The 18637-nt window shown below is 39.1% G+C and overlaps 1 long non-coding RNA gene across 1 annotated transcript; it reads left to right on the top strand.

The window, feature by feature from the left end:
• Nucleotides 1-224: 224 nt before the first annotated feature.
• On the top strand, nucleotides 225-13196 carry LOC117661740 (uncharacterized). Its single transcript, XR_004590106.3, has 6 exons — nucleotides 225-388; nucleotides 7279-7418; nucleotides 8525-10771; nucleotides 10878-11192; nucleotides 11606-12258; nucleotides 13028-13196. It is a non-coding gene; the product is annotated as an uncharacterized LOC117661740 (long non-coding RNA).
• The last annotated feature ends 5441 nt before the right edge of the window (nucleotides 13197-18637 follow it).

Consider the following 18637-nt stretch of genomic DNA (forward strand, 5'->3'; position numbering starts at 1 on the left):
TGAAAGTTACAGCAGCACTTTCAGAAAATTGATGCAATCACTATGTTAGTCAAAATTTATGCTGCATGCATGTACTGGGTGATATTTTTTGGGAGGGGGTGGAGACGTTCAATGAAAAGAAGTTACTGGATTTCAACACTTGCATAAACAACTGGGATTTTTTTGCTCCATTTGCATAGTATAAAGAATAGAGATATAAACAATTGTTTTATCTGTTCCAGTAGCAAAAAGCAGTTAAAAGAGCACTTCTGAGTTGAAAGGTAGCCTGAAACATATCCACCTATCCTGAATCCCTTTTAAGCAATATCTTTCTGCTCCATTCCATTCTTCCACTGAAACTCAAACTCCCAAGGTTGTTTTTGATATAGGAAAGAGTATTCTACTAAAGGTATGTATATTGCTGCATGTGACATTGTATTTTTTGTTACTTTATTCTAATCTACTTCGAGATTTTTAAAAGAATAAAATGGTATGTGATATTTTGCAATGAAAGATGTTCTTCATAACTGTCAAGAATTCAGTTTGCTTGGTCTGAAATTGAGGTCTACTAAAGCCACCCTTTTCAGTGGCTTTCTTTAATATGTGATCAGAATGTGACAGCATAGGAGGCCTCCCAGCTGATTTGCTTTTAGCATTTCTCTGATCCTGGGGGAGCTTGTAATGATGCTGAGTATGTTTACCAAAAACAACTGTTGTGAACTGAAGTATAAGCTGAAAAGGCCATCACTTCCTCCCTGCCACAGGCCATTAAATTCACTTAGATTTGTGACTATGCTTGGAGATTATAATACTTTCTTAATTTGCCTTTATTGAGTCTTACTCTTAGTTATGCTTCATAACCTCTGGGGAGGAAAAGTGTCTACCAGGGTGAAGGCACTAGATTGATAAAGGTACTATATTTCTTCTGATTTCAATTAAGGTTGGTGTTTGTTTTCATGGGAGGTCCTTAATAAGCATTTTTTAAGATACAGTATTGATCTTTAAAGTATAAAAGGATGAAATGACAGAAGATACTGTATTTTTTGGAGTATAAGATGCACGGAGTATAAGACACACCTTAGTTTTGGGGGAGGAAAATAAGAAAATGCTGATTGGCAGGTGGATCGGCCTCCCAGAATACTCCCAATCAGCTGTTCCCAGAGGTGAATTTTAGCAACAAGTTCCTTGGTTGTGAGCTCTGTGCCTTGCTTTTTTTTTTTTTTTTTTTTGGCTTTTTTTTTTCTGCCTCTGAAAGCATCCGAAACAGAGCTTCAGAAAAAAAGCCTCTGAAGCTGTTTGGGGGCTTCTTTTCTGAAGCTTCTTTTCTGATGCTTTTTTCAGCCTAGCTGAAACCTTCTTTGAGAAGCTGGGTGGGGCTACATTCGGAGTATAAGACACACCCAGATTTTCACTCTCTTTTTGGGAGGGAACCGTGCATTTTATACTCCGAAAAATATGGTAACTAGTATAACGTAATAGCTGAGATAGTTATTGTGATAGAAGGCTATATATTGATTAGGTGACTGTAGGCTTTCTCAATTTCATCCTGCATAAAGGGAATGATAATACAATTTGTCTTAGCAGGTTACTGTAAAAAGTACTGAAAGTAATATATACAAATATTGAACTTTCTGCTATATTTGTGCTACACAAATGTGTGATTTATATTGAACTTTCTGCTATATTTATCCTATATGAATACGTATCATTTAACTATTGCCTTTCTACCCATTGGGTACATTTAATTGCTTAAGAAGCCTGGCAGGAAAAAAAATGCAATTCTGTGGAATAGCATATTTTTCCATTAACGGTTATCATTATTTGGTAGTTGCTAACCATTTCTTTTTCCTTTTATCCATTTTTTTTTCCTTTTAATGGCAAGGAGTAAGAAGACTCAAAACTGCATATTTTCCATTGAATGCTGTTTCTTTTAAGGGCAGGAGATGAGGCTTTCACATGCCAATAATGCTGATCAGCCTTCTTTTTTCTCCCAGTTGCCCATGCCCTTCATACCCTTCAAACACAATAGCTATTCTGAGCATTTGTGAACTTACACAAATCACAATTTCAAAAAATGCCACCTGTACCAATCTGCTTTGTACTTTATCTCCAGTTTATTAGTCAGAGAAAAAGGAATTTCTTCTGCCTACGTGTAGATCTCTGTTAGAAACTCCACCCAGAGTTACCTTATGGTAAGACAGGCAGCCACTAAATTTAATAAATAAATAAATAAATGAATAAGTAAACACACACACACACACACACACACACACACACACACATACACACACACGTTATTTCAAGATGCAGGAATATCAATATTATGATAAATTCAGCAAGATGTATGAAATACAGAATTTTTTTAAGAGAGAATGTTTGATTATGTCTATCAAGTCTTTTTCATAGCAACCAGGTAGCTAAATTTACGAATGTGGGTACAGGTATATAATACACCTACATGCTTACAATTGTCTGTTCAAAAGAAAAAATAGTAGATGATTCCAATTCTGTCAAAGGTATTTTACTTTGTATATGAAATACTGTTCATACTGTATTTAATGGATGTGTTTTCTCCTGCTGCTGCTTACTGCATTGGCTTTTCCAAAATTAAAGTTCATTCACTCGGACATGCTCAAAAAAATTTCATCACCACTAGTCAATTTAGATGGATATAAAACTTAAAGTATTGTTGAGATGTGGAGAGGATTAATAAAAAGTTGAATCTTAATGTCAAAACCTTAAGATAGTCTTTCTCTTTTAGTTTTGCTTTTCTGAATTCTCAATACACTAGGTGTATGTCCTGTCATTTTTGGGCCTAACTCTAAATCTCTACAAAAAGCTTTTGAAATTGCTTCATCATAAACAAGCATCAACTTTTGAAAACTGGCATCTATTTAAAGAGTGACCAGATTAAACAAGTACAAATTATCTCCAAGTCACTGGACATGACCAAAGAATAAATTTACATTGTTTGGTGTTTTTCTTCTCAAGGTCTGTCCTAAATTGGAATCTTTATAGAGGCCAACGAGTTAATTTTAAAACAAGACTTGCATAATATGAGACTGGCTTTTAAACATACTTTATTTGGTTCAGGTAATGACTTGGCTTGCTTGCCAAAAAGTCTGTAGTGATGTTTAACAAACTTTGTTGGCCGAGTGGCATTGCAATAACCAAACCCTGGGTCTTCAATAGATAAGCATAGGAAACAATATTCAGCTTCTGGAAGCTGCTGGTAAAAAGCTGCTGGTGAAATTGGATAGCAGCAGATAGCAAATTTTCAAACAGTTACTTCCCAAGAACAAAATCAGTGAACACTAAGCCATCTAAAACAGGGCTGTCAAACTCCCAGCCTGCAGGCCAGATGCATCATGGCCATGTCTTGTTTAGCGAAAGGGGGGGGGGGAATCCCGATACATCATGTGACATTGCCATGACGACATGAGTTTGATCTAAGGCTTTAAAAGTTCAAACCAAGTATACTTCATTTGTTTTATTTGATTTTTTTATATGTTATTATTTAAAATACGTTTTCTCAAGACAGTCAAAAAACATTTAACATGTTTTTAAGTTTTAAGTTATGTCTATTTTGTTAAGAACTTCTTAACTAAATGAACATAATGAATAGAAATAAAATTACTCTCAAAGTTGCATAAAAATAATGCTAAAATATTAAGTAGATGGAGAAAATAAAAACGTGTTTGGTGCTGGATAGACCCTGGAGTAGGTGGAGGTGTTCTAAAGCTGGAGTACTACAGCTAAAAGCTCCATGGTCTGTAATCACTGTAGCTCAGTATGAGGAGTGGCTAAGGATCAAAGCTCAGAAGAAGCTGTTAGATTCCATGAAGGAATTTGCCATGGATGTTTTAATGAGTCATAGACAGGTGTTTTATTTACTTTTGCAAGCATGCTTAAGCAACTCTGAAGCATTATACAGATGAGTTCCTTCAATTTTTTGTCATCCGAAGTATCAAACTCTTGGTAAACATTTATGAAGGTTCTTATGAAGACTTTGGATTTGTTGAAAGCAATAAGAAATTAGATTACTGTATAGCAATCTTGACAACTAGATGCTTCCACTTTTAGAATCCAATTTATCTTTGAGTTGCTAGGATAGTGGTTTATTTGGCCATTTTTAGTGTCCAATTATTTATTTATTTGTTTGTTTAAATTTCTATACCGCCCTTCTCCAATATAGGACTCAGGGCGGTGAACAGCCAAAATAAAAACAAGACATACATACAAAACATACAAAATCTAAAAACTGATTAAAATAATTAAATCTTTTGGCTGTAATTAAAACAATTCCAATTTAAAATCAGTTTAAAATTTGACTCAAGCCAGCCCAGCTAGTTGAAATAAATGGGTTTTCAGGGCCCGACAAAAAATCCGGAGGTCTATTATTGTACGTAACTCTGGGGGGAGGTTGTTCCAGAGGGTGGGCGCCACCACAGAGAAGGCTCTCCCCCTGGGGGTCGCCAGCCGACACTAATTAGGAATTAGCCCTCCATTTCCCCAATACAGGAAGAATTTGTGGCCATCTGGATTTTTGCTTTGTTTTCCAAACTGCTTTAATATAATAATAATATAATATAACATAATATAAATATATAATATAAAAATATGAAGTATTTAATAGATTACATAATTAGGGCCACACTCTTTTTTTCAAAAATAATCTTTATTAGGAGATTTTATGTAAATAATACATTCCAGGAAAAGTATATAATAAAGTGTAAAAAAGAACAAAAGAAAAATAATAAAGACATAGAAAACAAATAGAAAATTAAAAAAGGAAAGCATACATAAAGATCTTTCAATATCCATCTTGGCAATTATAAAAACAATATTAATTAAACTACTCCCTCCAATTTCCTAGGGATACTACATATCAATAGTGCAAATCTTGTACCTGATGAGGAAGTAGGGTGGGATGATTTGTGTGTATGCAGTGTCACAGCTCTAGTAATTTATGGTATACTCAAACATAACCACATCTATCTGGTCAGTCGAGAAGCAATAAAGTGTCATAGAGGAACTTGAATCTAAAGCACATTTTACAAAAGTAAACATTTAGAGCAGACTCTTTTCTGAAGCAAGTTGAATGCAGTTGATATGGCAACTGAACAAGTAAATCAATAGACTTTTCATTCTGTATGGGTTGATCTTACGTTTATTGACCCTTGTAAAGTTCATTATTGTGGCTCAACACTGATTAACAAAAAGAATTGCATGTCATCAGTGTATTTCTTATTTGATCTCACTTTGGTTGCTTCATACAGATATTTAAAAAGAAAAGATAAAATCCCCAGGAACCACATAGTGCAAATATGGGTTGAGCGGGAATTTTCCCTGGCACTGTCTTCTGAAGATAGCTATCCAAGAATAAGAGAAAATTTCAAAAATGTTCTATCCATTTGTAATTTAGATTCTTTAGGTTTCTATGATTCTGAAAATGATACTGATACTGAAAACTGCTGAGAGGTCCAAGAGAATCAATAGCATTACTGTTCTCTTAACATTTGTCCGGGCAAAGATAATTCCATGGGCAAGCAAAGCAGGTTCAGTGTCAAAATTAGGTCTAAAACAGGATTGAAATAAATTTAGAAAAAACACTTTGAATGATACGAATATCTAGATATCCTATGTTTCAGAGGAAATTGAATATTGAGAAATAGTTATAACTGGCTTTTTTAGGTCCATTTTTTCCTAATCATAGATTCAGTATCACCAGTGGGAAACATTGTCTTCTCGAAAGGACGAATTTAGAATTCCAGGATGAGCATCTTGTTACTAGATTCAATAAATCTCATTTGACCATGTAGATCAAGCAAGCATCTCAATATTTTGATACTAAAAACCGAAAATACCCCTCCCCCCACATTGTAACGATAGTGTATCCGGCACAACTAGTTGCTGAATTTATCAGAACTATGGAATCAAAGCCCATAAATGATAAATGTGATGATGTTCTCAAAATGTGTTGTCATTTTGTCTCAGTAAGCTTTTGAGAATTTTATTGGATCTCCCAGCAGGAAAAAACTTGAGTTCCCAAAACATTCAGAAAAGTTGTACTGGAATACATTGAAAGAAAACTCTGGCAAGTGTTTCTTGCCTCCATCCATATACTAAGGAGGTTAATAATGAATTTTAATGTTTAATTAGTTTTGAAATACTTCTCTTGCAGTTGAGCTCCACATCTTCCTATATTCTTTACTGTCAGTATGGGATAATAATAATAAACAACTTGTATGCCCCCTGATGCTCAATGACTCTGGAATAATTCCCAACCATAAAATAATTACCATAAAATTAATTATCATAAAATCACTCTGAACAGATCTGAGAAGGGGAAGTGCATCATCTTACTGGATAATTGTTTCTATTGTCAATCTGGTTTTACTGTTAGAAGTTATTTCTAACATTAAGTCAGAATCTTAGTTCCTGAAACCTAAATCTGACTGGCTTTAATAATTGTTTAGCACACTGAGGACACAGCAGATCATGGCCTGTTTTTGACAGGATCCCAGCAATTATTCCTACAGGAGTACAAGGAAGCAAGGGTTTTTAAAGTCCCCATTATTCCCTATACTCAAAATATTTTGCATGCCATTAGCATATAGGCCACTTAAAATGATCAAACATTTCAAGTGAGTTCATTTGATTCCAAACTCAGAACAAAGCTTATTTATTTGGTTGGTTTAGTGCATACCACTAGAAAGTATCCAGTACAGTGTCAACCAAATAATAAATTGACCTATTAAATCTATGTTTAGAATTTGAAGGAATGGGAGACACATTAAGAATATTGAAAATCAAAAATAATGAGCAAACTTTGTAATTTGCTAGAATATTTTTGGTAGCAAGGAAGTTATGAAGAAATTGTTTTTCAGGCTGAATTAGGACAAACTGACTCCCATATACCTTATGTTGTAACCATGCATGCTGGGACAAGGAACCTTAGATGTGTAATACTGTGTGCTGACTTTTACTTATTTATAATAAATTGTTTTCCAATGACTTGTAAAATTCTGCCAGAGAGAATTGTGGATAAATTCTTTCTTGACATGCAAAGCCTCCTTAATTATTCACTCTATGACATACAATCTGATATATGAAGTGATTCCCCAGGTTATTTGGGATGAGCCATTATAATTGAGACAGATGAATTGTGCTTTAGGAACATTTGCAGAAGTGAGGAAAAGAAAAACACTGCTATCTTTTTATCAAGATCTACTAGTACCACTGAAATGGATTTGGTGAATCAGAACTCTTCAAGTCACATCCCTATTTTCCTTACAGCTAAGGTCTTCTGGTCAGATGAGAACCATTTAATGAAAAAGGACACTCTGAACAGTTAAGATGGCAACATGGGCTCCTAAGATTACCAGCACATGAATGACCCCCTCATTGAGTCCAGGATCTCTTTTAAAGCCTCTGTGGTAACTCTGAAGAATGCTCTGGCACTATGGGAAATGGTTGGTAGTTGAATTGCTAGCAGGCCAACTTACTATGATTTAATTACAGGCATCTTTTTGAAAAGTGGGTAGGTGGGGCATAGAAGAGAGGTGACTTTGAATGATATTGGAGAAGTTCCCTCAATTCTCTTGTATGTCTCCCCAAATTCTCATGCCTTTTTCAGACTCTGAGCTGGGAAAAAGAAATGAATTCGCTTCCGAATAGACAGGACTTTGATCTGCTAAAAAGTAGCCAGGAAATAACAGGCTGTATTGGCTTGAAGAGGAAAAGAAGGTCAAATTGCCCAAGTGGTCCAGCAGAGAAGCAATCAAGTCGGCAGATGCTCCTCTGGATCATTCCTGCTTGGTGACCTCTCCTTGGGCCACAAGTCTCTTTCCCTGTAGGGCTATACAGCCTTTGGTATGGTACTACAAAGTCTGTTCAGAGTAAATGTGGTCCTCTTGATTACCAAAAAACGAGAGGAAAGGAGAAAATCAAGTCCCTGACTCATTCTCCCTGGCTCAGGTCTTTTTCATTGCTCACTTCTTGCAGATTATCTTCAAAAGGTATCCATTTTCCTGGTTTGTGGGCCTCAGGGTGGAAGACCATCCTGTTCTACCTGCAGGACTTCTCTTAAATCTTAAGCAAGAACTTCTCCTAAACCTCAGATATGGTATGGCACCCTAAATGGGTCATGAAAGCCTGCATTGGTATCCAGAACACACTCCCAAGACCATTTCTTGTCCACAAGGACCTATCCCAGCCCTTAGACTCGGTAAGCTTTTTGAAGGCTGCACAGCTTTCCAAAGGGTCAGGGAGTTTTGTGTAGGAAACATTTGCTGGAGAAGCTGGGTCCAAAAGAGACAGCAAAGGCAGCAAGAGACTTCTGTTTTGGCCATGGCATCTGGGTGCAAAAGGGAAAGGTCTGTGCAGGGAATTGGGAGGCAAAGGCAGCTGAGTGGACACATTTCCTGGGGTTGGTCCTGCCCTTCAGGACAGTGAGAGACTGAATTAGAATCAGAATAGAACTGGAAGGGACTTTGGAGGTCTTCTAGTCCAGCTTGAACTGATTGAATTTCTCCTTCAATAGGTTTCTCCTTGCTAGAAATTTGTCTCCCCTACACAACTCAGCTAAAGGTATAAAATTTAAGGTTATAAATTTAAGCTTTACAAAAAAACTTTGCAAAGTTTTACAAACTTTACAAAAAATTTGTTGTTGCTGTTGTTTCTCCTTGATATGCTGAAGTACAGATATAGTAACCTGTTCCAACTTAAATAAAAATCAGGTGAAAGACAGAGTTAGGAATGGTTAATCCTTAACCCCAGACTGTCTGTTGCCTATCAAACTCAGGCACCAGAGTGGTATGGGGATACAAAGAGTTTAGTCCCTGAATTTGAGGGAGAAAACATTATTCCTTTGCAGAGTGGAATCTGCATAGGGAGAGAGTCGTTGGAATGTACTAACTCCTAACATTTTTAGGGGTATTCTCACACCAACCTCAGCGTTTCTTCCCCAAAGGACATGGCAATCAGGGAAGATTCTCAGTCATCCAGATAGAATTGTCTGGAAGTTGACTCATGGCAACTGGAGTTATTTTCTTGTTCGTTTGAGATGTTTTCATCAAAACACAGTTGTTGATGAAACCCTGAGATGGATGCAGGAATTCCCCTATTTATTTTTTTTTTAGGAATTGGTACATTCCAACGACTCTGCTTAATCAGACTCCCCTAACCAACTTGTTCAGGCTGAGGAAGCTGCTTGGATGAATGGACAGTGGAACATCTCAAACCAACCAGAAAATAAACCCAGTTGCCATGACTCAACTTACAGACCTGATTTCCCACACTTCTAAAAGAGGCACAGATGCCCTGCTAAATATGACCCTTATTAAAGAAGCTAATAATGAAGCTTAAAATTACAGGTAAATCAAGATTTAAGGTAGAGTTGAAAACTGAGCTGCATACAATAAATGTAGATTTCTAGCCTCAGTTGCAATGTAGAAGCTCATCCTGAGTTCATTCCTCAAATGAGCTCTCAAGCAGGATTTATTAGTTTCAAACATATATTGTAAATGTCTCTTATCAAATTGGGAAAGCTGTCTTTTATTTTTATTTTTGTTATGCTTCTTTTGAAAAGAGGCAGACAGGCCAGAGCAGGCAAAGGGCCAGATGTAGCTGGTTTTGAGTTATGAAGAGAGGATGGCAGCTTTTGTCATGACAGCCCCACTCCTGCCATTGCTCTGGACCTGTGATGTATGACTGATGGCTCTCGGGCTTTCTATAGGACCAATAGGACCTCCAGGCTGGCTGCATATGGGGAGGTCAATTTGAATGACACTGAAGAAATTGCTCCCCTCTTGCACACACCCATATTCAGTTGTCAGTTTTGGATTTTAAACCCTCATTCTGTTAGGGAAAAAAATGAAAGTTTCCCTGGTTTTTTGTGCTACATGTGATTGTGCCTTTACATTGTTAAATGAACAGACAATTTCCCATATGAAAGGCAGAGGTCATAGGCAACCAAGAGAATAGACTCCTGGACTGCTCATCCACTCTACCCATGAGACAACCACCATCTTTGGGTAGATGTGAACGTGACCATGGTGAAAAACCAGTTACTTAGGGAACGAGGTTGTATGCCTGTTTACAAAATCAGCCAGTGCCCTCTCCTACTGGCCTGGCTTGGTAGCATATAGAAACCCCTTCTGGTTTCTCCTGTGGCCTCTCATTCTACCACCACTTTCCCTGTAGTCTAACTGGTCTCTGCTATGGCATTAAGAAGGCTGTGACTATGACTATGATTATGTCGGACAGATGGGGAGGAAGCTAACCATCAGATTGCAAGAACACACACAAGTAGTCAGATGAGGAGACCCAAACTCATTGGGTTGCTTGACCTTGCAATCAACAAGGATATACACTGAGGTGTAGGAGCTACTAAGATTGTTGGACAGGCAGGTACAAAAAGCCAGAGAAGTGATTGAAACCTGGAAAATGGGCCCATAGGACTGCTGATTTACCATCAGCTTATCAAGTACTTAGGAGGTGGGGGCTTGGTAGCACAAGAAAACAACAGCCAACTTCTTAATAGTCATCCATCAACACCCCAATCAATGACTAAAAAGCCACACACAACCAGACACCATATAAATACCACACATAGAATAGCCCAAGGCATACACACTGCTAGAGGGATGTTCCTGAGGATGGGCTCCAGCACAAGTCTGAAAGCTTGGAAGACTAAACCTCTGATCCTGGTGACTGATCCAGATTGGATCCTGCAATATTATCATGGGACATGTATATTCACCTTCATTCGTTAAGAAGACTATTAAGGGTAAGTGTGGCCCTCTCAGCTGCCAAGAACCAGAAAGGAGGGGAGAAAGGGCCCCAATTCCCTCTCCTTCACTCAGGTCTTTTTCTCTGTCCCCCTCTCCTCACAGAACATCTTCGAAAGGTGTCCAGGTTCTTGTTTTGTAGGCACCAGGGAGAAGACCTTCCTGTGCTACCTGACAGATACCAAAGCTTTCTAAACCTCAAGCAAGGAGCCATGACATGCCACAAGAGTCTGCAAGAGCCTCTACTGCCCCAAAACCGCTTCAGGGGAAAAAAGACAGACTGGCTAGTCTTGGAAGAGGGAAGATAAACTAGCTGGATGTTCTTCCACATCTCACCTTTTCCCTCCTGTCAGGACCCAAGAACACAGGAGTGAGTTGCACATCAAGCTCTCGTGATGGGGACAGTCCTGCCATTTCAAGGTAAGGAAGAGTTGGAAAAATGGAAGTTGTACCTCAAATAATTTTGGGTGGGGGGTGGGGGAGAAATTCTCACTAGGGAGCCTGACAAACCTAGCAAACCCTTTGCAATCCTGGGAAGACTTTTATGGTTTTGGAGGGCAAGGTAACATTTGCAGAGCCTTTCCAAGCAGTCCTGCTTAACTTGTGTAATTCTTCCTGGCACAATTAAGGGGCAGTTGCTCTAAACCTCTTCCTGTTGCTTCTCCCTCCCCTGGGTTAAAAATCTTCTCCCCCAAGGTCCACTTCTACCTTCTCCCATTTCCCCCAAATTGTTTAGACAGCCCATCCCCCAGGTATAGAAAGGGTGTCTGAGGGAAGGGATCAACATCTCCTCCTACTCCAGTCTCAATGCCTGACTTCTCCCCTGTCCCCAGTGCAAGATTCCAGATGGATGGATGGTTAAGTAGACACCAATTGTCAGGCCACAGCTGATACAAGGACACCCAGTGAAGAAATGGTGATTGGGAAAGTTACTATGCATCCATCTTTTTATGAGCCCCTCAAGGAGAAAGGATTATCTTCCAAATAGAAGAAGAGTCTTTCCAGAAATATTGCCAAGTGCCCCAACCTTGAACGCAGCTGATTTGGAGAACAGTGGGTGATTATTTTGGAAGCAACATTCTCTTAACTTAAGGTTTCTGAATGCACTTTTCTTAAGGGGCTGGACTTTGCACCATCATTTTGGTATGCAGAGAACATTGGATTTATACCTTGAAACAAACAGTTATCATTTTTAATGTTCAATAAAAGTCCAGGGTACCACCAGGACCCACAACCTGGAAGATTCAACAAGATAATTGCTCCCAAGACGGATTCTTAAGACCCCGGGAAAACAGTTGCATCACCATCCTGAAGAAAAAAAGGCTACGAGAATCATCTAATATATAACTAATTGAAATGGGTACTCTATCCCTGGACAGGAAGGCTTTCTCTTTTCTCCTTAATCAGTGGGATAGGGGCCCATTTAGGCCAAAGGGGGCTAGACGAAGGCACCTGGACATGGAGTGCATGCTTAAAGTTCAATAAAGTAAGTACCTAACTTAAAATGACAGCACAAAAGAAAAAGTGGGGGTTGGCAAAAGGGAAACAAGAAACTTCCCATCCTAGCCATTTGAAAGGACTGAGTGGGGGCCAAAGTCTGCTGGAACCACCTTCTCAGGGAAATTCACCTTCTTTCCTTTTCTTTCTCTGAAAAAGAAAGAATAGCTTAGGGTTAGATTACCTACATGCCCACTCTTGAAAGAGGGCCCATGGCTAGTTTTGATCTTTGGCTCCTTCAATCTCTTCCTCAGTGATGACAAACCAGAGAAAAAGAGGCTGGGGTCTACATGATTTGGGAGAGCAAAGTATCCTTGCCCCTTTTCCTCTAAAAGTGTCACAAAGGCAAATCGAGGACAGTTGTATCTGCCAATTAGTGCAATTTTCTTTCCAATCCAATTGCCAGATGTCCCTGACCTTGATTTGTCTGCCTCAATCAATGTGGCCAGCCCTTGTTTGACAATCTGAAAGTGAAAATTGCATATCATCTTATTTTCCCAAGCAGGGATTAGCCCCCTTTAGAATAGAATAGAATAAAACTTTATTATGGTCATCGACCAGCAATAGATAAACAATAAATTAAAAATAATTCTAACATTATTCGTGAATAATAACATCTCTGTGATAAAATACATGATCTCAAACCTAATTTACATGCATGTAAGTATGTGGGTAAATGTATTGTTATAGATCTCAAAAAATTGGCACCAGTTGATATTATAATTTGGTAACCAATTTTTTTCTTGTGGACATTGCAGCGACACAGAATTTTGCCACTGCACGCGTGGTAGCTGGATTAGAGTCTTGGAGGAGAACACCTACATAAAAGTCATCTGTCCTCCCTGGCAATCTCTCTAATAAGGGGAGAATGTATATTGACCTACATATTCTGTATAACTCACAGTACAATAAAACATGTGAGATATCTTCGACTTCTCCCTTTCCACATATGCATACCCGTTCTGCTATTGGTGTTCTCTTGTACCTACCCTGGAGAAGTGCTGAGGGGAGAATATTAAATCTGGCTCTGAAGACAACTATTCTTTGTTTTGGGAAGATCAGATCATTTAGATATCCTGCTGATTCCCACACACCCTGCTTGATTCTGTCCCTACTGTGGAGAGGCAACCTATTTAGTTCTTGGAACTCCATGTCCTTCATTCTATCAATTACCACTTGCTTTGCTTTGTCAAAGCCGAGGGATATTAAGAATACTGATAAGAGCCCAGCTTGTGATCTATCGCCTGTTTCCAGGGGTATTAGCCCCCTTTAGTCTGTATTCAGATGACAAAACTTCGGGTTGTAATTTAAAGAATCAAGAAATCATGCCTTTGGACAAGCCCAGCAGCCTAAAGGATGTGAAGTGGGAAATGAGTTCTTATCCATTAACACAGATAGCACCTGTGTTGAAGAAGTGGCATTTTCCCCAGGAGGAAAGGTAGAGGCCTTCACAAGTTGATGAATTTGAAATGAAGGGGACTCATGAAGTGATTTTTCCCCCTTCTGCTGGTCCAAATATCTCTAACCTTAAATTATATCCAAATGTGTTTAAGAAAATGAGGTTTTAATTGAGCCCAGAGTTCTTAAAGGTTCTAATGTGCCTAAGACCTAAATTTCTGTTCTTTGTCTCCCAACCACTATACTTATAAGTTAGCTGGAAGCACCATCAAATCCCATGGTCTCCTCTTGAGCTTTAAGTAAGTGATTGTGCCACCTCTCCCAAAGAACAGTCCTGGGCCAGGCTTGTTGCCGAGGTCACTGGTCTACACCGCAATGCTATCTCTGCTCTCTTGAAGATATCTTAGTTTGCCATAGTCCTCACTTGGAAGCCTGAGTGGAAGTGGCTTTGAATAACGTCAGAGAGACCAATTTGCCCCTATTGCACTTCCCCCAAAGTCTGTTTTCACTTTTGTGCCCCAGCCCTCCCCCCCTCTTTCCAGGAATAAGAGTAGGCAGGAGTTAGACTTAGACTTACTAAAGTGGGGCAGGAGATAAGCTGTGCTGGCCCAAAGGGGAAGTAAAAATGACATTACCCAAGAGGCACTGCAGAGAAGCAAGTTGCTATGTGGTTTGTGTCACATGTGATTGGGCTTTTGAATTGCTCATGAACTGTGATGAATGGTGCCTGTGAAGGGTGAGGTGGTGTCATGGACTACAATGAAGCAGCAGTTTTCCAGGAGGGAGGGGAATTCCAAGGATGGGCAAGATGAGGCACCGTAGCCTGGAGCTGGATCAGAGATAAAGGAAGAGAGTTAGGATATCCACTCCCTAGAATATTCTGGGGTACATCTGTCAGAGTAAGAGTTAGTTTAGCCTGGCAAGATTCTGCCTATTAGGTGTGAACAAAAGAATTGGACTTCGGTTGGATTGTTCTGTATACTTCTTGGTCTGGGCCTGACAAGAATGGACAACTTCCCATACAAAAGGCAGAGGACACAGGGCACTAAAAGAGTGACCACCAGGCTGCCCAGCCCATCCTGGTCCCAAGAGAATGGTTATTACTGTGCAAGTTCAAAAAGTGGCCATTGGGGATATTTCCCCAGTTGCTGAGGGAATTAGGTTTTGAACCCACCTAAAGAGCTGTCATCTTTGTGTACGCTCAAAAAGTGGCTAACGGGGATACTGATATCTCCCCAATTGCTGAAGGTAAAGTACTCTGGCCCTACCTATAAAGTCCTGTGTCTATGGGTAACATCATGGAATATCGTTCAGTGCTGCAATCCAGGTACTAAAACCATCTCCCAAACCGAGGCATGACGGGTCTTGCGGGGGGGGGTAGCAGCTCTTGCAGATTCTCAATCCATGGGGACCACTTCTTATCCACAAAGGGCTTGCAGCAGGGAAAAAGAATGATAAGCTGATTGGCTTGTCTTGGAAAAGGGACACAAGTTCATATACCACCTTTTTCTGGTGAGGAACAGGAGGCAAGAGTGAGTTGAACAGGAGAGAGAACAGCTCTTCTACCTCAAAGGTAAACAAGTTTTGGCAACAAGGCCAGTGGGAATTCATGCCTCAACTCTGGGCGCAGGTGTGAGTGTGTGAAGAAAATCTCACCTGAGAAACCCAACTAGGCTGACAACCTCAAGAACAAAAGCCCCTTGGATTCCTGGAAAGACATTTACAGCTCAACATTGAAGAGCCTTTCCAGGCAATCCTCCCATCTCCTACTCCAGTCTGTCTGACCTCTCCCCTGGTGCAAGATTCCAAGTGGGTGGTTTGTTAACTAACTGTTGTCAGGCCATGGCTGGTGGAAGGACATCCAGTGATGAAATGGTGATGGAGGAAGGGGCTGAGAACCCCTTGGTGCTGGAGGCTTGGTTCCTTGAAGTCCTGCTCTGCCTGGTAGAGACCAAAGGCACCAGGCCACAAAATACAAAGGGGACCATTTTATTTCTGGAGTATGTAGAAACACTGGGATGGAAAAGCTTCCTTCTCCTTCTTAAATTTCTAAGTTCCTCCGCTTTTTTCTTTCTCATTTCCAAGCAACAATCTGAATAAACTGACTTTTTTGTTTGTGCACTTTATTTTTACTTCTCTTAATAACTTTGCCTTGGGTTCTGGTACTAGGAATGCCTTCTCACAGAAAAGATGCTGGCACAAAACAAGTGGCATCTATCACCTGATTTCAGAAACAGTACTATAAAACAGCTTTGGTAAATGTTGGCCTGGCACCTATTCTTTTTGTCTTTGATACTTAGAAATTATACTAACACCACATAGACAGGAATTGCAGGCCTGTCTTGTACACTTATCCTACCTTAGGCTTTCCCCACCCCCAGTGAGAACATGTGCTGCACTTCTGTAAAGGGGGTAATCTTTTTCCACTACATGGGATTCCTTACCACCCGTTTTACTCCCAGCTCCTGTGCTCAGTTTTAGCTCTCATTTCTTTCTGGATCCAGGGAGATGGAGCGTATGCCAACAGTCTTGTCTTCTCCACCTTTTATAGGTTTAGATTTTCTTGTAATGCTTCCAAAGTCCTGGTATTTGAGGGTGCATTACACAATATCCAATTTTATCATATCACCATAACTGCAGTTACCAAGAAAGACTTTAAGAAGTAAGTTCACTATTACATCATCATAGCCATGGAATTATTGAAATAACAGTCTGTTTATTTTCATGTTTCATAATCAACTTTCCTTTTTCCATCTCTCATTTGCAAGCCATTTTATTTTACTTTTATGGAGAAAGAATGAAAAGTTGTAGTCACTTCACAGCCCAGTACAGTGAGGAGTAGGAACTATGGGCTCAAAAGATACTCGGTTATTAACTATCCTGCTGACAGCAAGAGTGAATAGTGGCTGGCATTCTCCACACGCCCCAGCTTAGAAAAATATACGGTAGACAGGCTGTAGATTGTTGTGCTATAAATAGCTGTATAGAATTTAAAAAGTAAAGGCATTTAAATGTGTACAGCAGGCTAAAGACTGGAGAAACAGATAGGCAGGTGGTCTAAAGAGCTTCTAAGGATCAAACCAGATGCTGATGTTAAACTGCTGCCCGTCTGTCAATGAAATGGCAGAAAGGTATGCTGGCATAGATAGTACTGTCCACATTGCCGATCTATATTCTGCTAAGAGAACATATTCTGATATTCTTATTTTGTGCAGTATAATTTAAGGAAAGCAATTAGTGAATTCCCTTCCTACCAATGATGTCTGCCAGCAGGAAAAAAATGACACCTATCGTTTTTGGAATGGTGTTTATCTACCTGTTCAGCTGCCTGACATCAAGTCATAGACATGGAGGTTCTCAATGCTTGTGGTCTGTTAGGCTATTTCTAAACACAAGCTTTTTGAAAAAGCATTAATTCTGTGTTCAAAATTAATATGGTTGATAGGGTAATAAGGGGAGGGAAGGGTCTGGTGTAGTTTAAAGATTGAGTGATTTTTACAAGTGACTTTCATCTTCAACTGGTAACTGCAAGTGACCAAGAAATCCAGTCCTGCCTTTATGAACCAGCAACACCCCCAAGTAGCCAGTAAACACAAAGTGTCTGACTGGCATAATAAGAATGGGCATCAAATAATGCCTGGTGCTGTCAAAGCAGAAATGGAAAACAAAATGCTGCCAACCTCACCCTGCTCTCAAATAATCAAAAGAATAAATAATACGTATGGCCACACAAACCCCTCTGTGGTGACCGAACTAGAACACACAACTTGGGCAGAAGAGAGGGTGACTTCAGCTCATCTATTTGCTTATTTGTACACTCAAACATTTAATAAATATATGACGAAACCCTTTTAATGTTGTGAAAAAATAACAACTGGGAAAGATCTGGACATGGGGGAGAGAAAACTGATAGAATTATATGAGATTGATTGTATGCAGGAAATACTGCTGGAACCATTGATTGCTGAAATGACCAGCTCAATCTCCATTCTAACACTTTTATTTTATGAGGTCTTTGCTGCTACTCCCTCTCTTTTCTCCTTTTCTGAAACCACCTCAAAAGGATTGTTCCACTGAAAAGCTGAATGTAGTTATAACTTGAAAGTTGCTTTGTTCTCCATTCAAGCTAATCTCCTCTTTTCAGATGAATGTCCTAACAACCATCAGTGTTGAGATTGTGTATATTAAGAGCTGGCACAAAGATGGCTAACCACTGTCACTTCATACTTGTTCATTAGTAATTTACTTTGGGGTCAAACACATATTTCCAGATTAGAAACAGAGTATACCATATGAGTATACCATGTTGTGGTATGGCACCACAACATGTTGATATCTGAGGGAGAATAAGACTTCCTCAGCAATTGCCATCCTATTCTCTCCCCAAGATTCACTGATGATTTTTAGTTAGATTCATAAACAATGGACCCCAACAAGTTTAATTAATAATTCTAACATACCAATTCCTGCATAGACTTTTTTTCTGGACATTACCATAAATCTATATAATGAATATTTAAACACTGTCAAGAAAACCAGCTGACTGCTATACATACTTACAATACAATGACTGCAGCTCCAGCAACTACATCAATTCAAACCCAGCCTCAACTTTGCCAAACATAATTATTTTTTCTAGTTTATTGTCATGTCTAAGTACATGAATTTCTGATTGCCTCAGGGGATAATTATTAGTTATTTTGGTAGTATATTAGTAGCCATTTCCAAATACATAATTTAAAAATGTTTACCTTGTTTCTTATACTCACTTTTAGTGTCCAGTTTCACAGTTGTATATCACATTGAACAGATTATTGCTTTAACTATTGTTAAACTATTGTGATCTTTGCATATTGAAATGTCTTTATCCTTCATGAACTTGCCTATTATTGCTTACTATCTAGGATTAATCTTGTCCTTACAACAGCACATTGTCCATCTTTATTCTTGATCTTAAGAAAACAAGGTTA

Source organism: Pantherophis guttatus, chromosome 2 (genome assembly GCF_059756535.1).
Source record: "Pantherophis guttatus breed Tessera chromosome 2, ASM5975653v1, whole genome shotgun sequence".
In the NCBI taxonomy this organism is placed as follows: Eukaryota; Metazoa; Chordata; class Lepidosauria; order Squamata; family Colubridae; genus Pantherophis; species Pantherophis guttatus.